This window comes from Amblyraja radiata, chromosome 3 (genome assembly GCF_010909765.2).
Source record: "Amblyraja radiata isolate CabotCenter1 chromosome 3, sAmbRad1.1.pri, whole genome shotgun sequence".
Lineage (NCBI taxonomy): Eukaryota > Metazoa > Chordata > Chondrichthyes > Rajiformes > Rajidae > Amblyraja > Amblyraja radiata.
In genome coordinates, this window is record NC_045958.1 from 44,998,171 (window position 1) to 45,020,866 (window position 22,696).

Consider the following 22,696-nt stretch of genomic DNA (forward strand, 5'->3'; position numbering starts at 1 on the left):
GATCATGACTTTAACTCTTGGTATCCTTTAGCAACAAATGTCATGGCAACAGATATCATGAAGGAGCTGAAGGGAAAATGCATGACGAAATGTGGAGGAGGGTCTGCAAAATAAAATTGGGAAGGAGCCTTCGATTATCTCAAACAAACCCCCCTCATCATATGAGAGGAGGAATGACTTACGGGGCAAACTGATGGTGTAGGAGATGAGTGTGAGGGAGTCCCAGATTAGGAATTTTCACTCTCTGAAAAGATGGACGGTCTGCTTGGCAGCAAAAAAATGTAAGGCCTGGACTTTGGCTCAAAGAGGAATAAAGATATGGACTTTATACCTTGGAGCGCAGGATGATGAAAGATGATCTTATGGAGGTGTATAAGACCATGAGAGGAATAGAGAGGGTAAATGCATAGAGTCTTTTACCCAGCGTAGGGAATCAAGAACCAGTGGACATAGGTTTAAGGTGAGGGGGGGGAAATATTTAATGGGAGCCAGAGGGGGAGACGTGTGATGCATTGGTGCAACAAGATTGCTCTCTATACCTAGAGGCGCCCTGAAGGGGAACTTTTTTACACAAAGGGTGGTAGGTATATGGAACGAGCTACCAGAGGAGGTAGTTGAGGCAGATACTATCATTACATTTAAGAAAAAATTGGACTGGTACATGGATAAGATAGGTTTAGAGATAAGGGCCAAATGCAGGCAGGTGAGACTACTGCAGATGGGGCATGTTGGTTGGCAAGTTGGGCCAAAGGGCCTCTTTCCACTCTGTATAGCTCTATGATGTAGTGACCCTCGCTGCAGAGTGGATAATCAGTCTTGCAGAAAAACATGCTGGCCTGAGGCATAGCGGAATAGTGAATCTACCACAGCCTGTGGGCCTCTAGGTATAGAGAGCATTCTTGTTGCACCACTGCAACACAATTAGTGGTTGTCTGCAATATTTAAACTGTGAAACCTTCCGTCTACCACATTACTCTGGAGGTTTCTCTGCACCTCAGGACTCACAATGGAACTGTGGATTCATCCATTTTTAGCCTCTAGATGTCCATTAATAGTAAAACAATTCAGATGTTTCAATGATGCTAAAATAATCTGCGTTTGACATGAGAAAACAGCAGCCATAGAAATATACAATTATTGCCAAAATACAACCATTACGGTTCTTAATTGTAATTCTTATTAGTTAAGAGTTTAGTCAGGTGCTTTATGCAATATCTTGTTGTTTCTGATAACACTAATTACAACCCATGGTCTTTTCATTATTGCTTGTTTGGTTGATTAAGATTTGAATAAGAATGCATTATTTGGAATATGCTAGCTGAGCGGTGAGCTAGATTTATTGGATTAATTTTTTTGATAATTCCTGAAATTACTTCACTGTTATTAGAAAAACTTGGAAATTGACCTCACACAAACATTTCTGCATACTACTTCCACTGTGCCAAGATCATTTTCTATTTATTGCACATTTTCCGTTTAACTAGAAGGACGGATGTTATATATTAGGTGAAATAAGATAATGTTAATTAAAAAACCTGTGCTTTGTAAAATGTGCAAAAACAGGCAGCTCTTTATATTAGGCCGTCAAAGAAAAATCTGAACATTGCATGTCCTTAATTAAAAGGTTTTAAATCAATGTATAAAACTACCAATCATTGATAAAAAACAAAAGCTCACTATTATTTATTGCCAAGGACAGTGCTGTCTTGGATGTGAATAACTTATTGAATATCACATGCCTCAACTGGGTCCATTTTATCTATAGAAACATGAAAATGAGAACTGGTAACAAGCAGTATAAATGAACACTAGCTAACACACTGACACTTCTTACAAGGCGAAGCTGGGTTGCAAAAATACCAACAATGCATCACCTCCGGATGAGCACAATGGGTTTCATGCATGCTTTGAAAGGAAGTACACTTACACAAGCCCATACAGTTTCTGACAACCCTGTGATCTCAGTAGATGCTGTCTCCCTGGCTCTCCACTCTGCTCCGGACCATATGGATAACATGAACACATACTGCAGTCTACTGTTTATCAACTACAGTTTAGTGTTCAACACAATTATCAGGGCTCTTGCTTAACTTTTTTTCCCTGTTGCCAGCCAGGCAACCTAGACAGCTTTTTAGGTTGCCAAATGACAGTTTAGGTGGTCATTTAAGGCGGCTTGCATGACACGTGCGATAATGTGCTCGGACGAAGTGCTTAGTTACCAGTCAGAATTATGGTCAATGAAGCATTCACGTATTATTTCTGCTTCAAATAAAGTCACAAACTAAACATATTCACCAATCAAGACATGATCTATACCACAATGACATGCAGCAAAATAACAATCCAGTATCTCATCTCCTTTTACACGTTGCAATGAATGTAATTTCTATTATTTCTTTCCACTTCCAAACAAAATTCTGGTTGGATCATTCAGCGTATTATGATCAACCTCAGTGCGACCAAGTGCAGGCTTGGCGATCGCTTCGCACAACACCTACACTCAGTTCGCAATAACCAACATGATCGCCCGGTGGCTCAGCACTTCAACTCCCTCTCCCATTCCGAATCCGACCTTTCTGTCCTGGGTCTCCTCCATGGCCAGAGTGAGGCCCACCACAAATTGGAGGAACAGCACCTCATATCTTGCTTGGGTAGTTTACACCCCACCGGTAGGTTGGTTAAGAAGGTTCAATTGTTGGGTATTAATAGTGGAGTAGCAAGATGGATTCAACAGTGGCTGAATAGGAAATACCAGAGAGTAATGGTGGATAACTGTTTGTCAGGTAGGAGGCCGGGTACTAGTGGGGTGCCTCAGGGATCTGTGTTGGGTCCACTGTTGTTTGTCATATACATCAATGATCTGGATGATGGTGTGGTAAATTGGATTAGCAAGTATGCAGATGATACTAAGATAGGTGGTGTTGTGGATAATGAAGTAGTTTTCAAAGTCTACAGAGAGATTTAGACCATTCGGAAGAGTGGGCTGAAAGATGGCAGATGGAGTTTAATGCTGATAAGTGTGAGGTGCTATATCTTGGCAATATAAAATAGGACGTACATGGTAAATGGTAGCGAATTGAGGAATGCAGTTGAACAGAGGGATCTAGGAATAACTGTGCATAGTTCCCTGAAGGTGGAATCACATGTAGATAGGGTGGTAAAGAAAGCTTTTGGTGTGCTGGCCTTTATAAATCAGAGCATTGAATATAGAAGTTGGGATGTAATGTTAAAATTGTACAAGGCATTGGTGAGGCCAATTCTGGAGTATGGTGTACAATTTTGGTTGCCAAATTATAGGAATGATGTCAACAAATTAGAGGGAGTACAGAGGAGATTTACTAGAATGTTGCCTGGGTTTCAGCAACTAAGTTACAGAGAAAGGTTGAACAAGTTAGGTCTTTATTCTTTGGAGCGCAGAAGGTCTTTAAAATTATGAGAGGGATAGACAGAGTTAACGTGGAAAAGCTTTTTCCATTGAGAGTAGGGAAGATTCAAACAAGAGGACATGATTTGAGAATTAAGGGACAAAGGTTTATGGGTAACACGAAGGGGAACTTCTTTACTCAGAGAGTGGTAGCTGTGTGGAATGAGCTTCCAGTGGAAGTGGTGGAGGCAGGTTCGATTTTATCATTTAAAAATAAATTGGATAGGTATATGGACGGGAAAGGAATGGAGGGTCTGAGTGCAGGTAGATGGGACTAGGTGAGAATAAGTGTTCGGCATGGACTAGAAGGGCCGAGAAGGCCTGTTTCCGTGCTGTAATTGTTATATGGTTATATGGTATGAACATTGGCTTCTCCAATTTCAAGTAGTCCTTGCTTTCTCCCTGCTTCCCCTCCCATTCCCAGCTCTCCCACAGCCTATTGTCTCCGCCTTTTCCTTTCTTTTTCCCGACCCCCCCCCACCCCCGACATCAGTCTGAAGAAGGGTCTCGACCTGAAACGTCGCCCATTCATTCGCTCCATAGATGCTGCCTCACCCGCTGATTTTCTCCAGCTTTGTCTACCAACAGGATCCCACCACTGGCCACATCTTCCCATCTCCTCCCCTGTCGGCTTTCCGCAGAGACCGCTCCTTCCGTAACTCCCTGGTCATTTTGTCCCTTCCCACCCAAACCACCCCCTCTCCTGGCACTTTTCCCTTGCAACCGCAGGAAATGCTTCACTTGTCGCTTTACCTCCCCCCTTAACTCCATTCAAGGACCCAAGCCGTCTTTCCAGGTGCGGCAGAGGTTCACCTGCACCTCCTCCAACCTCATCTATTGCATCCGCTGCTCTAGGTGTCAGCTGCTTTACATCTGTGAGATCAAGCATAGGCTTGGCGATAGCTTCGCCCAACTCCTCCGCTCGGTTCGCAATAACCAACCTGATCTCCCGGTGGGTCAGCACTTCAACTCCCCCTCCCATTCCGAATCGGACTTTTCTGTCCTAGGCCTCCTCCATGGCCAGAGTGAGGCCCACCGTCAATTGGAGGAGCAGCACCTCATATTTTGCTTGGGCAGTTTACACTCCAGTGGTATGAAAATTGACCTCCAATTTCAGGTAGTCCCTGCTTTCTCCTCCGCTTCCCAGCTCTCCCTCAGCCCACTGTCTCCACCTCTTCTATTCTTCTTCCCACCCCCTGCACCCTCACATCAGTTTGAAGAAGGGTCTCGACCCAAAACGTCGCCTATTTCCTTCGCTCCATAGATGCTGCCTCACCCGCTGAGTTTCTCCAGCATTTTTGTCTCCCCATTCACACAAGTTCTGTTATCCCACTTTCCTCACCCACTCCCTACACATTAGGGGCAATTTTACAGAGACAAGTTAACCTACAAAGCCAATGCGTCTTTGGGATGTGGGAGGAAACCCACATGCTTGCAGGGAGAATGTGCAAATTCAACACAGACAGTGCCCGAGGACAGGATCGAACACAGATCCCTGGCGTGTGAGGCAGCAAGTCCACCAGCTGTGCCACTATATTTTATTTTCCAACACACAAAAAATTATACGTTGATCTCTTTGGTTACTAAAAAAAAAGAAACTATCCATTTTCAGTCTTAAATCTCCAAGTGATGCTATGTCCCCCTTTACAGCTACTGTATGTTTTAATTCAGTTCAAGACTATGGGACAGTACATTGGCCATAAAGTTACTGCCTAAAATTGCCAGAGACCCGGAATTGTTCCTGAATATGGGTGCTGTGTATGGAGTTTGCTCCTTTTCCCGTTGATCGCATGGATTTTCTCCGGGTGCTCTTGTTTCCTTCCACATTCCAAAGGTGTGTAGGAACCTTTTTCAGACCAAACCCAAAACGTAATATTTTCCTTTTATCCAGAGATTCTGTCTGACCTGTTGAGTTACTCCAGCTTTTTGTGTCTATCTTCAGTTTAAACCAGCATCTGCAGTTCTTTCCTACACACACAGTACTATACGATAGAGCTTTATTAATCCCAGGAAGGAAATTGTGTGTGTAAGTATCATTATATATTCATATATAAATATACACTTTGTTTTCTCGTTTATAACATTGTTTACAGAGTACTATGTTTACATATTATGTTGTGCTGCTGCAAGTAAGGATTTCATTGGGACATGAGAGAATAAAACACTCTTGACTCTTGACTTACGTCGCTAATGTGTGGGATAGAACTAGTGTACGGATGATCGGTGGTCGGTGTGGACTCGGTGGGCCGAAGGGCCTGTTTCCACGCTGTATGTTTAAATTAAACTAAAACACTAAAACCAGAGGAAATCTAAAGAAGGGTCTCCACCCAAAACGTCACCCAATTTCTTCTATCCAGAGATGCTGGCTGCTCCATGGAGTTCTGCCGCACAATTAAAGCATAGAATAGTCTTCACCCTACTATAGGTACCCAACCAGAGCAATTAAATTTAAGGTCGCTCTTTTTTTCCCCAAGTAACCTTTTTTGTTTAAGGCCAAGTCAAGAGTCAAGAGAGTTTTATTGTCATGTGTCCCAGATAGGGCAATGAAATTCTTGCTTGCTGCAGCACAACAGAATATGTAAACATAATACAGAACAGGAGATAAAAGTTCAGTGTGTCTATATACCACAGACCATATATATATACACAATAAATAAACAGATAAAATGCAATAGGCTAGGTGTTCAAAAGGGAACTGCAGATGCTGGAATATCGAAGGTACACAAAATTGCTGGGGAAACTCAGCGGGTGCAGCAGCATCTATGGAGCGAAGGAAATAGGCGACGTTTCGGGCCGAAACCCTTCTTCAGACTGATGGGGGGTGGGGAAAGAAAGAAGGAAAAAGGGAGGAGGAGGAGGAGCCCGAGGGCGGGCGGAGGGGAGGGTGGGAGGAGACAGCTAGAGGGTGAAGGAAGGGGAGGAGACAGCACGGGCTAGCCAAATTGGGAAAATTCAATGTTGATGCCATAAGGACGCAAGGACCCCAGACGGAATATGAGGTGCTGTTCCTCCAATTTCCGCTGTTGCTCACTCTGGCAATGGAGGAGACCCAGGACAGAGAGGTCGGATTGGGAATGGGAGGGGGAGTTGAAGTGCTGAGCCACCGGGAGGTCAGGTAGGTTATTGCGGACTGAGCGGAGGTGTTCGGCGAAACGGTCGCCCAACCTACGCTTGGTCTCACCGATGTAAATCAGCTGACATCTAGAGCAGCGGATGCAGTAGATGAGGTTGGAGGAGATACAGGTGAACCTTTGTCGCACCTGGAACGACTGCTTGGGACCTTGAATGGAGTCGAGGGGGGAGGTGAAGGGACAGGTGTTGCATTTCTTGCGGTTGCAACGGAAAGTGCCCGGGGAGGGGGTGGTGCGGGAGGGAAGGGAAGAATTGACGAGGGAGTTGCGGAGGGAGCGGTCTTTGCGGAAGGCAGACATGGGGGGAGATGGGAAGATGTGGCGAGTGGTGGGGTCACGTTGGAGGTGGCGGAAATGGCGAGAATTATGTGTTGTATTTGCCGGCTGGTGGGGTGAAAGGTGAGGACCAGAGGGACTCTGCCCTTGTTGCGTGTGCGGGGATGGGAAGAGAGAGCAGTGTTACGGGGTATGGATGAGACCCTGGTGTGAGCCTCATCTATGGTGGCGGAGGGGAATCCCCGTTCCCTGAAGAACGAGGACATTTCCGATGCCCTGGTATGAAATGTCTCATCCTGGGAACAGATGCGGCGTAGGCGGAGGAATTGGGAGTAGGGGATGGAGTCTTTACAGGGGGCAGGGTGGGAAGACGTGTAGTCCAGATAGCCATGTGAGTCAGTGGGTTTGTAATGTATGTCGGTCAGGAGTCTGTCCCCTGCGATGGAGATGGTGAGGTCAAGGAATGGTAGGGAAGTGTCGGAAATCGTCCAGGTGTATTGGAGTGCCGGATGGAAGTTGGTGGTGAAGTGGATGAAGTCAGTCAGTTGTGTGTGGGTGCAGGAGGTGGCACCAAAGCAGTCGTCAATGTAGCGGAGGTAGAGGTCGGGGATGGGGCCCTGGTACGCATCGAACAAGGATTGTTCAACGTACCCGACAAAGAGGCAGGCGTAGCTGGGGCCCATGCGTGTGCCCATAGCTACGCCTTGTGTTTGGAGGAAATGGGAGGAGTCAAATGTAAAGTTATTGAGGGTGAGGACCAACTCCGCTAAGCGGAGGAGAGTGTCAGTGGCTGGGTATAGGTTGCTCCTCTGGTCGAGGAAGAACCGGAGGGCTCTGAGGCCATCCTGGTGGGGGATGGAGGTGTAGAGTGACCGGACATCCATGGTGAAGATGAGGGGGTGAGGGCCCAGAGAGTGGAATGCGTGGAGGCGGCGGAGAGTGTCTGAGGTGTCTAGAACATAGGTGAGGAGGGATTTGACCAAGGGGGATAGGATGGAGTCAAGATATGTGGAGATGAGTTCGGTGGGGCACGAACACGCAGAGACAATGGGTCTGCCGGGAGAGCCGGGTTTGTGGATTTTGGGGAGAAGGTAAAAACGGGCCGTGCGGGGCTGGGGAACGATGAGTTTGGAGGCTTGGTCAGGTAGGGCGTGGGAATTGATGAAGTCGGTGATGGTGCTAGAAATGGTGGCCTGGTGCTCGTCAGTGGGGTCATGGTCCAAGGGTAAGTAGGAGGAGGTGTCCGAGAGTTGGCGCGTGGCCTCAGCTTTGTAGAGATCGACGCGCCAGACTACCACGGCACCTCCCTTGTCGGCTGGTTTGATGACCCAGTCTGGGTTTTTGCGGAGTGATTCGATGGCAGTGCGTTCAGAGGGGGAAAGATTGGAGTGAGACAGGGGAGTGGAGAAGTTGAGGCGGTTGACATCGCAGCGGCAGTTCTGAATGAAGAGTTCCAGAGCCGGGACTTTCTGAGGGGGGTTCCACGAGGAGGGGGTGCGTTGGAGAAGGGAAAAGGGGTCATCATTAGGGGGCGAGGACTCCTTCCCATGGAAGTGCGCTGTGAGGCGGAGACGACGGTAGAAGCTCTCCAAGTCATGGTGGGCGCGGAACTCATTGAGATGGGGACGGAGGGGGACAAAGGTGAGACCTCTGCTGAGGACAGACCGTTGGGTGGGGGAGAGGGGGAGGTCGGGGGGGATGGTGAACACCCGGCAGGGGTGGGAGTTGGGGCCAGAGGAAGGCAGGTGGGTAGACTGGGGACGGGGCGATGTGTGGGGGGGGGGGGGTTGTGGGTGTTGGAGGGGTGGTGGGTGGTCAGGGGGTGGGGGGGAGAGAGGGCTGTAAGGTGGGTGAGGAAGAGCGGGTGTGACATGGTTGGGGGGGGATGGGGGAGGGTCAGTGGAGCAGCCACTGAGGTTAGCACGGCTGGGCAGACGGGCGCTAGGACCCGGTGGAATTAAGTCCAGGAGATTGGGAGTAAGCAGCGTGAAGGCTGCAGGCCCAGTGCAGAGTCCAGGCTCCAGGTAAGGCGACGGCTGTGGGTTGCTGGAGGGGGGTGGATTGGTGCGGGTCAACGGACCCGATGGTCGGAGTCCAGCGGCGCGGGTCAACGGACCCGATGGTCGGAGTCGAGTGGCACGGGTCACCGGACCCGATGGTCGGAGTCCAGTGGTGGTTAAGTCGGGGTCCGCGGGCGATGCGTGGGTGGTCCCGGTGGGCGGATGGTCGGCGTGTCGGCGGCGAGATGAATCGGGTGCGTAGCGGCGGCCATGTTGAGAGAGCCCCGGTCCGGCGGCGTTGTCGGGTAGTTGGGGTCGGGTGGCGATGTCGGAGGAATCGGCGAGGGGGAGCGAGTCCAAGTTACCGTTGAAGCTGCGAGGCTGGGCGTCATCGGTAGGCAGGTGAGGGTCGGCGGCGGCATCGATGTAGAGGTCGGTGAAGGCGGCGTCCCGGTGAGTATGGAAGTCGCTCCTCGTGGCCAAGATGGCGTCGCGGGACTCGGGCAGGCGATGCGGGCCAGGGTTGGGGCCCGGAGTCTGCGGGCGGTCGAGTCGCGGAGTGTAGGCGTCGGGAGCGGCCTGGAGTCGGGATAATTTAAGGTCCTTGGTGGAATTAAGGTAGGCCAGGAATTTTTTATTAAAGAGGTGGATCTTCCGGCGGATGAAATACAGCTGGGGTCCGTTGCAGGTCTGGGTTAGTGAGGCCTGAAGTACAGGGAGTGTCGATGTGAGGTCCTGTTGGTGCCGGCGCATCGCGACCAGGGTGGATCTCAGTGCCCGGTTGGAGAATTGCTGGGTATGCCGGTGGATAGCCAGTCGGTACCGATGGTCCGGTTGGGGTCCGAACTGGGAGGTAGGGAACTGGAGCTGGAAGCCATGGGGTATGAGATGATGGCGCAGGCAGGACCCGAGGAAGCAAATGTGGCTGTAGTATCGAGTCTGGGTAAGGGTATGGTCGTACAGTTGGAGGGCAGGGGGGATCACAGAAGGTGTGCAGTTAGAGAGGAGGTTGTGAAACTGTCTCCGGAGAGAGGAGGAGAACTTCTTCAAAGTAGGCATACCTTGAAGAGATATCGCAGTGGAGTAGCCAAAGTGTTCAAAAGGGAACTGCAGATGCTGGAATATCGAAGGTACACAAAATTGCTGGGGAAACTCAGCGGGTGCAGCAGCATCTATGGAGCGAAGGAAATAGGCGACGTTTCGGGCCGAAACCCTTCTTCAGACTGATGGGGGGTGGGGAAAGAAAGAAGGAAAAAGGGAGGAGGAGGAGGAGCCCGAGGGCGGGCGGATGGGAGGGTGGGAGGAGACAGCTAGAGGGTGAAGGAAGGGGAGGAGACAGCACGGGCTAGCCAAATTGGGAAAATTCAATGTTGATGCCATAAGTACGCAAGGACCCCAGACGGAATATGAGGTGCTGTTCCTCCAATTTCCGCTGTTGCTCACTCTGGCAATGGAGGAGACCCAGGACAGAGAGGTCGGATTGGGAATGGGAGGGGGAGTTGAAGTGCTGAGCCACCGGGAGGTCAGGTAGGTTATTGCGGACTGAGCGGAGGTGTTCGGCGAAACGGTCGCCCAACCTACGCTTGGTCTCACCGATGTAAATCAGCTGACATCTAGAGCAGCGGATGCAGTAGATGAGGTTGGAGGAGATACAGGTGAACCTTTGTCGCACCTGGAACGACTGCTTGGGACCTTGAATGGAGTCGAGGGGGGAGGTGAAGGGACAGGTGTTGCATTTCTTGCGGTTGCAACGGAAAGTGCCCGGGGAGGGGGTGGTGCGGGAGGGAAGGGAAGAATTGACGAGGGAGTTGCGGAGGGAGCGGTCTTTGCGAAAATGCAATAGGCTGTTATTTTTCAGAGGTTGGTGGTGGTGTTTAAATTCTGTTTAAATTCCATCTCGAATATTTTTGGAGGACAAGGAAACCAAGAAGCAAGAGTTACTCCAGGGAGTTACTCCAGCTCCAGCGAGGGATTCTGCGTTGGTTTTCAGCGGTCGTGGCGAGTGCACAGCAATGGCAGCCAGATCTCCCACCATGCAAAGGGAGGGAGAAAGTGGCCGACGAGGACCAGTTGCAGTGGCAGTGTGCATGTGCAGGGCGGCACATGCGTACAACCACGGCCGATGATGTGCTGGCCAAAGATCCTCGCTATAGGATCTTTGGTGCTGGCCGTGGTTGTGCGCATGTGTAAGGCGGTCGGCCATGCCGGCGGACGAGGAGCGGGCGGAGACCCGAGACACGGACAGCGGGTGGAGACCCGAGACATGGACACGGATAGCGGGCTGGGACGGAGAGTGACAGAGAGAGAAAGATAGAGAGTGGGCCATCTCAGAATTAAACTATAGGTGTCCCGGGTGCTTGCCAAGCCGGGCAAAATAGCATGGCTTTTAGGTTGCCCGACGGGACTGTGGGTTGCCATTGGCAACCGGGCAACCGCTAATTTCGAGCCCTGATTATCCCCTCCAACTCATAACCAAGGTCCAAGACCTAAGCTTCTGCACAGCCCTTTGCAACTAGATCCTTGACTTCTGCTTTGGCAGATCTCAATCAGTGCAGATCAGTAACAGCATCTCCTCACTGAACATCAGCGGAGATGCATCTCAAGGCTGTGTTCTTAGTCTCCTGCTCTACTCTCTTTAAACTCTTGACTGTGTGGCTAAGGCCAGCTCCAATGCCATCTATACAACAGCATCCCTGCTGTTGGACTAATCATGGATGGTGCAGTAAGTCACGAGAGAGAAAGAACACCTGGCTGAGTGGTGATGCTTCAACAACCTCTCACTCAATGTCAACAAAATCTAGGGACTTCAGAAAAGGGAAGTCAGGATACCACATGCCAGTTTTCATTGGTGACAGCATAGTGGAGAGAGTTAGCAGCTTCAAATTCCGGAGCATTAGTATCTTGGATGACCTGTCCTGGGACCAGCACATGGATGCTTCAAGAAGACTGCTGTCATCCCGGTGCCGAAGAAAAATAATATTTTATTCCTTAACCACTGCCGTCTAGTAGCCTTGACATCCACCATCATGAAATGCTTTGAGAGGCTAATTATGGAATGCATTAAATCCAGTCTACCAAGCAGTCTTGACCCACTGCAGTTCGTCTTCCCCCACAACAGGTCCACGGCTGATGCCATCTCCCTGGCCCTATAGTCATTCCTGGAACACCTGGATAAGAGAGACATCTACATCAGACTTCTATTCATAGACTACAGCTCTGTTTTTGAACACCATTATCCCATCCAAGTTCATAATCAAACTCATGGAACTTGGGAGTCAGCACTCGTCTCTGTAATTTTTCTGACCAACATACCCCGATCAGTGAAGAAAGGAGACAAATGATCCTCCATGATGCCATTAGCAATCAACAGACGCACAACCCCGAGGCAGCCTTCATTGTTGCGGGTGACTTCAATCACTCTAACCTGAAGACTGTACTCCCCAAATTCCACCAACATGTCTCCTTCCCCACTAGAGTAGACAAGACACTGGACAAAGTCTACACCAACATGGCTGAAGCTTACAAAGCCATCCCCCTCCCCCACCTTGGTCAGTCTGATCACGTCTCATTGTTCCTGCTCCCTAAGTACTCCCCACTCATCAGACGGGTTAAACCAACTGTGAGGACAGTTAAAGTCTGGTCAGAGGAAGCGGACTTCACACTTCAGCAGTGTTTTGGAAACACTGACTGGAAGGCGTTTGCAGCCCAGGCCACCCTTGACTCCCACACGGACATTGATTCCTACACATCCTCTGTTCTGGACTTTATAAACTCCACCATCAATAGTGTCACCTCCCTCAAACAGGTGACCATATTCCCGAATCAGAAGCCATGGATGAACAGCGAGGTCAGGCTACTGCTGAAAGCACGGGACACCGCTTTCAGGTCAGGCGATGCTCGAGCCTACAGTTCAGCCAGGGCTAACCTGAAGAGGGGCATCAAGAAGGCCAAGCACTGCCATAAGCTCAGGATTGAGGAGCACTTCAACAACAACTCCGACCCCCGACGCATGTGGCAAGGCATCCAGGCCATCACGGACTACAGACCCTCCAACACCACCCCCACATCCAGCGACGCCTCCTTCCTTGAGGAGCTTAACCACTTCTATGGCCGCTTCGACAGGGACAATCTAGAGACAGCCATCAAGGCTGTGCTACCTGCCGATCACCAACCCCTCACACTCACCCCCTACGACGTATTCGTGGCACTGAGTAGGACTAATGCACGTAAAGCTGCTGGCCCTGACGGCATCCCCGGGCGCGTGCTCAGGGCCTGTGCTGCGCAGCTGACAGACGTCTGGACTGACATCTTCAACCTGTCACTTGCCCAAGCAGTTGTCCCCACGTGCCTTAAATCCACCTCCATCGTGCCAGTGCCAAAACACTCCACTGCGGCAAGCCTCAACGACTTCCGCCCAGTTGCACTTACCCCCATCATCACCAAGTGCTTCGAGAGGCTGGTCCTGGCACACCTCAAAAGCTGCCTACCCCCCACACTGGATCCCTATCAGTTTGCCTACCGCAAGAACAGGAGTACGGAGGATGCCATCTCAACGGCACTTCACTCCGCCCTCTCCCACCTCGACAACAGAGACACTTACGTAAGAATGCTGTTCATCGATTACAGCTCAGCATTCAACACCATTATACCATCAAAACTGATCACCAAACTCGGTAACCTGGGCATCGACCCCTCCCTCTGCAACTGGATACTGGACTTTCTAACCACCAGACCCCAGTCTGTTAGGTTAGACAAGCACACCTCTTCAACCCTCACCCTGAACACCGGCGTTCCACAGGGCTGTGTGCTGAGCCCCCTCCTCTACTCCCTCTTCACCTATGACTGCACACCTGTACATGGTACTAACACCATCATCAAGTATGCAGATGATACAACGGTGATTGGCCTCATCAGCAACAACGATGAGTCGGCCTACAGGGAGGAGGTCCAGCACTTAGCAGCATGGTGCGCTGACAACAACCTGGCCCTTAACTCCAAGAAGACCAAGGAGCTCATTGTAGACTTCAGGAAGTCCAGGGGCGGCACGCACACCCCCATCCACATTAACGGGACGGAGGTGGAACGTGTTTCTAGCTTCAGGTTCCTGGGAGTCAACATCTCCGATGACCTCTCTTGGACCCACAATACCTCAACTCTGATCAAGAAGGCTCACCAGCGTCTCTTCTTCCTGAGGAGACTGAAGAAGGTCCATCTGTCTCCTCAGATCCTGGTGAACTTCTACCGCTGCACCATCGAGAGCATCCTTACCAACTGCATCACAGTATGGTATGGCAACTGCTCTGTCTCCGACCGGAAGGCATTGCAGAGGGTGGTGAAAATTGCCCAACGCATCACCGGTTCCTCGCTCCCCTCCATTGAGTCTGTCCAAAGCAAGCGTTATCTGCGGAGGGCGCTCAGCATCGCCAAGGACTGCTCTCACCCCAACCATGGACTGTTTACCCTCCTACCATCCGGGAGGCGCTACAGGTCTCTCCGTTGCCGAACCAGCAGGTCCAGGAACAGCTTCTTCCCGGCGGCTGTCACTCTACTCAACAACGTACCTCGGTGACTGCCAATCACCCCCCCACCCCCCGGACACTTATTATCACTTATTATTATTTATTTAAATCATTTGCTATGTCGCTCTTCCAGGGAGATGCTAAATGCATTTCGTTGTCTCTGTACTGTACACTGACAATGACAATTAAAATTGAATCTGAATCTGAATCTGAATGATGCGTTGTCAGCCCCCTGCTATATACGCCTTGTACACCCATGACCCTGCAGCCATGTACAAATCCAATTCAATTTACAAATTCGCAAACGACAACACTGTGGTGGACCAGATATCAAATAATGATGAGACGGAGTACAGGAGGGAGGTTGAGAACCTTGTGGACTGGTATTAAGTCAACAACCTTTCTCTCAATGTCAACAAGCCAAAAAAGATAGTGATCGACTTCAGGAAGCAAAGCGGTATACATATCCCAATATGCATTGATGGTGCTGCAGTGGAGATGGTTGAAAGCTTCAAATTCCTAAGATTAAATATCACAGGCAACTTGTACTGGACCACCCATCTCGAAGCAATAGCTAAGAAAGCACATAAGCACCTCTACTTTCTTAGAACCCTTAGGAAGTTGGCTTGTTCCCAACAACTCTCACCAACTTCTACAGGTGCGCCATAGAAAGCATTTGATCGAGATGCATCACAGCATGGTTTGGGAATAGCTCCATCCAAGACCGCAAGAAATTGCAGGGAATTGTGGACGCAGCCCAGACCATCACACAAACAAACCTCCCTTCCATTGACTCAATTTACACCTCACGATGCCTCGGCAAGGCCACCAGCATAATCAAGGATGAGTCTCACCCTGGCCACTCCCACTTCTCCTCTCTCCCATGAGGCAAGAGATATAGAAGTGTGGAAACAGATCCAAGGACCATCTCTTCCAAGCAGTTATCAGGCAACTGAGCCATCCTACCTACAACTAGAGAACGATCCTAAACTACTATCTACCTCATTGGAGACCCTTGGACTATATTTAATCAGACTTTACTGGCTTTTATCTTGCACTAAATGTTATTCCCTTTAGCATGTGTCTGTATACTGTGGATGACTGGATTTTACTCATGTATTTCCGCTGACTGGTTAACACGCAACAAAAGCTTTTCACTGTACCACAGTACATGTGACAATAAACCACACTAATCATGAAGAAAGTGCGCCAATGCCTTTACTTTCTTTGAAGTTGAAAGAGATTCGGAAAGTCACTGAATACTCTTAACACATTTCCATGGATGCACTGTAGAAAGTATTCTCACTGGTTGCAGCATGACCTGGTATGACAATTCAATGCGCAGAAACAAAGAGGCTGCAGAGAACTTTAGACTCAGCCTAGCCCATCACGGACACAGCCTTCCCAACTCTCCAAAGCATCTACATGAGGTACCGCCTCAAGAAGGTGGCATCTATCATCTAGGATCACCACCATCCGGGCCATGCCTTCTACTTGCTGCTCCATCGGGCAGAAGAATTAAGTCCCCCATCACCAGGTTCAGGCCCAGCAACTATCAGGTTCTTGAACAGACCTGCACAACCCTAATCCTACTTCAGCAATGGAACACCATGTATCAATTTTTGCATCATGACGGACTTGTTCTCTAATTGTGTTTTGCATTAAATTTGTTTTGCAGTTTCGTTTTCATTGCTTGAACGGCTTGGCATTCCAACATTCATATGGTTTCAGTTCTCTTCAACAAATATGGAATGCCTATTATAGCCCTTTCTTGTATCTATTTGTTTCCTCTTTCTCCGTGTGAGAATAAAGTATCATTTATTCATCTACCCTCTTTAATCTATCAACCTGATGGCTTAGAAAACAGCATATCACCACAGCAACCATGGCCTCAACCTATCAGAAATACTTATTTTGTCCTATCCATACCAACCTAACCACCTGTGTAGTTTAAAACTGACTTTTTCTCTTTTCCCAGTTCTGATTAAGGGACTTGGACCAAAACAAAATGTTACCCTTTCCCGATGCCTGGGAAAGTGTTTTCAGCACTTTCTGTTTTTATTCTAGATTTCCAGCTTCTGAAGATGTCTGATTTTCAAATATATTTCATGCATGTGCAAAGACAGAGCACTGCAATTCTGTGTCAATGTTAGAAAATACATCATCTTATTAGGAGTTTTTCTTGCAATAAGTTTTACCAAGTTATATCTTAACCCAGTGGGAAAGCACATTGTAACATTTCACTGTATAAATTCAGTGAAAGATATTTTTAGTTTTATATGGAAGTTATGGAATTGGAAACTGCATGGAGGACATAAAAGGGGAGAAAATCCTGAGGACCAGAGTTTCAACTTATCTTCCAATCTGATAGGATTTTAACTGCTAAACATGGAGTAAATTAATATTCCATAAACATTCTGTTGCAGTTTTGAGTCTGTTATGTCTGAGATACTACCAGGAACAAAATTGCCAACTTCCATGCAAAATATTTCTCATTCAAAAAGTTGACCTTTCAATGCGTCATCCATTAGTCACACTTTCGGAGTTTAGACAATTGAGGCATGACTAGATACTTTACAGACTGATTCATCACGTGGGTATTTCAGAAGGTTAATGTACAGATTTTCAGGACCTTGACGAATGTACTCTCAATGAAAGAAAGTGAGTAGTTATGAATTTCACCAAAGCTTTTTAAACAGTCCTTCTCATGGCTTAATCTATTGCATTATTTCCAGTTTTCAACGACACCAGGAACTATCATCATCTTCCTCTGGTACAGAATTTACCTGTGGTAAAATATGTTCTGGGGAAGACAAGCAGCAGCAAATAATGCAGCTTTCACATCCTACACAGACGATGCTGAATATCTGCACGTGATTGTATGCTGTGTTCCGACTGAGCTAATTTTCTCTGCTTGCAAGTCAGTGTTTTACTTGTTCAACATAATATCAATAACAAAGTCCATACCTCTCTCTTTTGTTTTCAGGGAAAGTGCTGTCCAGTCTGCAAGTAAAGTTAGAGAAAATGTGTTAATCCTTTGTCATTGTTGGAAAAATACATATATTTAATTTGTCAATACATATATTCATATTAGATTAATACAAATCATTGATATAATTGAACACTTCCCTTTTGCATTTTTTCTCCAAACTGGAAGGAATTGGAGAAAACCATTCTCGGTCATTCTCACATATATCGCGTGATCATCTGCATCACTGTTACTAAAAAAGCTCTCAAACATCTTACTTACTGCGATACAGGATCAGTTGAGTTCACAACGTTACCACTATTCAATTTTTATTTCCATTCATTATTGGAAAAGGATACCAACATAACTAACTGACACCTCCAGATGGTCATATCATGCACCAGGTTGTTTAAACCCAATATTACTGAAATACAGATCCTGCATTCACTACTACATTCCCTCCCCACCCAAAAACCTAGACATGGTCTCAAGAAAGAATTACATGATCATGGTGAGAATATGGCACCGTGAATTGTAAGGGATGAAGGACCCAGAGGGATGAAGGTTTCAGAATGCACCTCCTTCCTATCAGAATATAAACATAGCATTGGTAAGAGAATGGGAATAACGTGGTTTAATTTGGATTATATTAAATACAGATATTCATCTAAGATTATCCCCATTCTCTCTTTCACTACCTTGACATTCTTAGCATTTCAGCAAAATTCCATAACGGTTTGCAAATTCATCAAGTGAGCGATGACTATTTGATAAAGAAAACTGTCACAGTTGAGCCTGATCCCAACCTCACCTAAAATTCACTATTCCACATAATTGTGGGACCTTCTGATTCATGTTAGAATGAGAACTCTTGTGGTCGGTTATCTTGATAGCTTGTCAATTAAGTCAAGTAAACCTCTTCCACTCTCTTGAGTCAAATCAGAAATTCTAACTTCTAGCTCTAGCGTCATTTTACTTTGTAATAATTATTTTGAAAAAAACTAAACAGACTGAGTAAATGCTGCGTGCAAAGAATGCAAAACTCCATTTAAAGATTTCTTAAAAACATTTGAGACTCTTGGAACTTGTGCAGTACAATGCTACTTGTTATGCAGCATCAGTGTAATTTATTAGAAGTTAATTCAGCAAGCAGGAAAATAAATGAGATGATTTGCATTGCTGCATTGGATGTGTGACTGTTTTCAATATTATTCAATATATCTGTGAACAATAGATAGGCCACACAGAGTATTTATAAATTATCTTGAAGTCATTTTCAAAGAAGTTACTAAACAAAAGCACTGGGAAATCTTCTTTCTTGGTAATACAACTGAGTGAAGTTCGCAAATTCCAGCAGTAATTAATAATGTAACAGCGGTGCTGTTTGCATTGGAAAATTAAAAAATGTCGCAACGTTCATCTTATGAATAGAGAAAAATGAATATTGCCCTGTCTAAGTGGAAAGCTTCAAGTTGATGTTTAGTATGCTGCAATACTGGAAAAGTGAAATAAAAATGGAAAATGCTGGTAACACTCAGCAGGTCAGGCATTGTCTGTGGAAGGGGATATAGGAAATGTCTCAGGCTGTTCTGATGAACGTTTTTTCCGACACATAACATTTAATCTGATTCTCTTTCACAGCGTCTGCGATTCCAGCATTTTCTGTTCTTCACTAAATCTACAGTCATGCCTGTTGGCCTGGTGTACCGAGGAGGAAAATGTTCCACAACTTTTATTTAATTTCTGAGAATTTGGCAGAGTAATTGATACAGTATCAGATCCAGATGTAATGCCAGTATTTCACTACAGTACCAAGGGAGAAGCACCCTTTCAGGAACATTCCTTTGGGGTTGCAGCATCTATTCCAGCAATAATACTAAGAACTTCTAAACTAAAGTAAATTCTAGTGCAACTGCGTGAATGCAATAATATGAACATTATAACCAACACTATTGAATTCTCAGTACTGTTTGAGTGAACATTATTATTCACTAGACTAAGTGGGACCCATTGGGTCCCAGTCACATGGGGGGTGGGGTGTGGTGGGGGTGTGTGGGCTCAGTAGCTCCAGCTCCGACCACACTCACCGGCTGCAGGACCCGGCTCCGGACTCACTCACCAGCTCCAGGACCTGTCGCACTCAGTGGCTCCCAGCCCCAGCTGCACTCATCGGCAGCTGGCTCGTCGTGGTGGTCGCCGCCCCCGCAAACGTACACAGCAGCCCGCGAACACAGCAGCCCTCGCCCGCACATCGTTCCTTCAGCTTTATCCCCGCCGGTGATTGACAGCGCGAGCCGGAAGCGGCGTCGCCGTCCCAGCGAATTGCAGACCAATAACTTTTTTAATATTTCACTGATCTTAATAAAACTGGATGCACTTGCAGCATAGGAGAATGGCGAGTAAGGTGGCGAAAAATCATAGCGCTATGGGAGATCATTTTTGCGCAAAGTTAAAAACAACGTAAACCAGAAGAGAACAGATGAGAGTTTTAGTAATAGTATGGAAGAAGATGTAACACAACCTCCAGAAATATGTATTCAATATATTCCTGGACAGAAAGATAATTTAAACTTTCCTAATACAATAAAACTATGATTGTTTGCTTTCTGACTATTCAGAAATCTGATGGGTTGGCATCCGCTCATTAGATGTTGTGTCCTGTACTCCATTGCAACTCACCAGTCCTATGCTCCACGTAAACTGACCTTAGCCCTGCTTCCTTCACTCCCTTTAAATTCAGATCCCAATGGAATATTTGTTATAATATTGTGTAACACTAAACTAACAGAAATGTATGTATAGAGCAATAACCTAATAAACTGGTAAATTCACTGGCTCTGCACTACCAAAGGCACAAGTGCTCAGATTAAGACTTTTACTGTGGAAATGGAATGGGTACAATGCATTTCTTAATCTTGTGTGATAAATTTGGTGATAAATCCATATAATGTTAAATAATAATGTATTCTAAAATTGAATTCTGAAGGCCATTCATACTTTGTCAGTTAAATATATTGTCTTTACATTCTAAAAACTCTCGTCATCTCTGCATTGGACGAAATGCACCTCTTCACTAATATTTTACTGGCTGGATTTTGAGCTCAATGAGAATGAAATTTGCATAGATACTTTTCTGTAGTTTTGCTCTGAAACCTGCAGTGCTTAGAAATCAATTTTAATACATCGCACTCTCCAGTAATTTGAGTGTGCAATAATAGGCTAAGCAAATTCACTTAATTTGCAAGGAAACATTGGGTCGAAATGTTCATAATCTTTTTTTACCATGGTTTAAAATGAAATCAGTGGCATAATGTAAATTTGTTCAGGCTTGATGATCTCCTCATGGGTCACCGTGTCTCTGATTATCACGCCAAATGAGTGAGATTCTGAAGCTGCATCCAGCCAATGTTGCACAACAGTCCTGATCTGAGGATATGGTTGGAGTATGTAGCACAACCCGTTTTAATCATATCACAATTAAATGTGACATCTCTAAGTTTGCGGATGACACAAAGCTGGGTGGCAGTGTGAGCTGCGATGAGGATGCTATGAGGCTGCAGGGTGACTTGGATAGGTTTAGTGAGTGGGCAGATGGATGGCAGATGCAGTATAATGTGGATAAATGTGAGGTTATCCACTTTGGTGGCAAGAGCAGGAAGGCAGATTATTATCTGAATGGTGTCAGATTAGGAAAAGGGGAGATGCAACGAGACCTGGGTGTGCTTGTACATCAGTCACTGAAAGTAAGCATGCAGGTATACTGCAGGCAGTGAAGAAAGCTAATGGCATGTTGATCTTCATTGCGAGAGGATTTGAGTTTTGGAGCAAGGAGGTCCGACTGCAGTTGTACAGGGTCCTGGTGAGACCGTACCTGGAGTATTATGTGTAATTTTGGTCTCCTAATTTGAGGAAGGACATTATTGCTATTTAGGTTTATTTCTGGGATGGCGGGACTGACATATGATGAACCAATGGGTCGACTGGGCTTGTATTCACTGGAATTAAGATGGATGAGAGGGGATCTTATAGAAACATACAAAATTCTTAAATGATTGGACAGACTAGATGCAGGAAAAATGTTCCCGATGTTGGGGGACTCCAGAACCAGGGGCCACAATTTAAGAATAAGGGGTAGGCCATTTAGGACTGAGATGAGGAAAAACTTCACCCAGAGAGCTGTGAATCTATGGAATTCTCTGCTACAGAAGGCAGTGGAGGTTAATTCACTGGATGTTTTCAAGAGAGGGTTAGATTTAGCTCTTGGGGCCAAAGGAATGAAGGGATATGGGGGAAAAAGTAGGAACGGGGTACTGATTTTAGATGATCAGCCATGATCATATTGAATGGCAGTTCTGGCTCGAAGAGCCGAACGGCCTACTCCTGCACCTATTTTTCTATGTTTCTAAAATATATGGTTTACTTTATTTTACTTTATATTTAACAATAGATTTCAAGTATTTTGAGTTGTTTTTAAGTGATTTTTAAAAAAAGTTTTGAATTATTTTGTATTTATATTTAAATCAATTTCAAGTTTTTTTTAATGTGTCTGATTATCATTTAAAAACAGTTGAAACTATTTAGACTGCAATAAAGTATTCAGGTTAATCCAGAGACCTACCTCCCGAGGCCTAGGTGCTATTTGCAGCCCACAGGGTGGTGAATTTGTGTCATTCTTTGCCACAGAAGGCTGTGTAGGCCGTCAATTGATATTTTTAAGGCAGAGATTGATAGATTCTTGATTAGTACGGGTGTCCGGGGTTATGGAGAGAAAGCAGGAGAATGGGGTTGGGAGGGAAAGATAGATCAGCTATGATTGAATGGTGGAGTAGACTTGATGGGCCGAATGCCCTAATTCTGCTCCTATAACTTATGAACTCCGCCTCTTGGGACAGCTCTGGAAGCCAGGCTGCAGCTCAGCCAGTTCCTTAGTAGGTGCAGCCATGGGAACAACATGGATAGCAATGGCTGGTGACTGAAACAAGGAATTGCAAATGCTGGATTACAAAAATAAGACACAAAGTACAGGAGTAACTCAGCGGGCCAGACAGGTGATAGGCTGGACCATTAACTATGTTTTTCTCCATATTTACCTTCAATTTTGTATACTCCTAAGTAGTCAAACAGAATAATTTTTATGGAGCATGCAGTCTAAATGAAGTGTGAAGTTAGAATATACTTAGAATATTCATGTGTGCTGAAGGGCCTGTTCCTGTACTGTATTATTTCATAATTTATTTCTAAATCACCGAGGGTGAAATAAAGATAGCAAAAGGAAAATGTGATCAAAGAAATGAGAAAAAAAAATCTAAATTCGAGAACTGTGACATAAGTTCGATATAAATTTAGTTATGCTGACCCCAACGACTTTCATCATCGGT

General features: G+C 46.4%; 1 protein-coding gene across 3 annotated transcripts in view; it reads right to left on the reverse strand.

The window, feature by feature from the left end:
* LOC116970985 (guanine nucleotide-binding protein G(I)/G(S)/G(O) subunit gamma-7) overlaps window positions 1-22,696 on the reverse strand; it is a 263,738-nt gene that overhangs the window by 81,891 nt on the left and 159,151 nt on the right. For 2 of the 3 annotated variants that reach the window (XM_033017739.1, XM_033017738.1), the window contains one exon: window positions 17,318-17,353. The gene's annotated coding sequence lies outside the window, so the exon portion shown is untranslated. Of the gene's footprint in view, window positions 1-17,136; window positions 17,263-17,317; window positions 17,354-22,696 lie in introns of those variants that run through there. The other variant, XM_033017741.1, reaches the window with a different exon arrangement.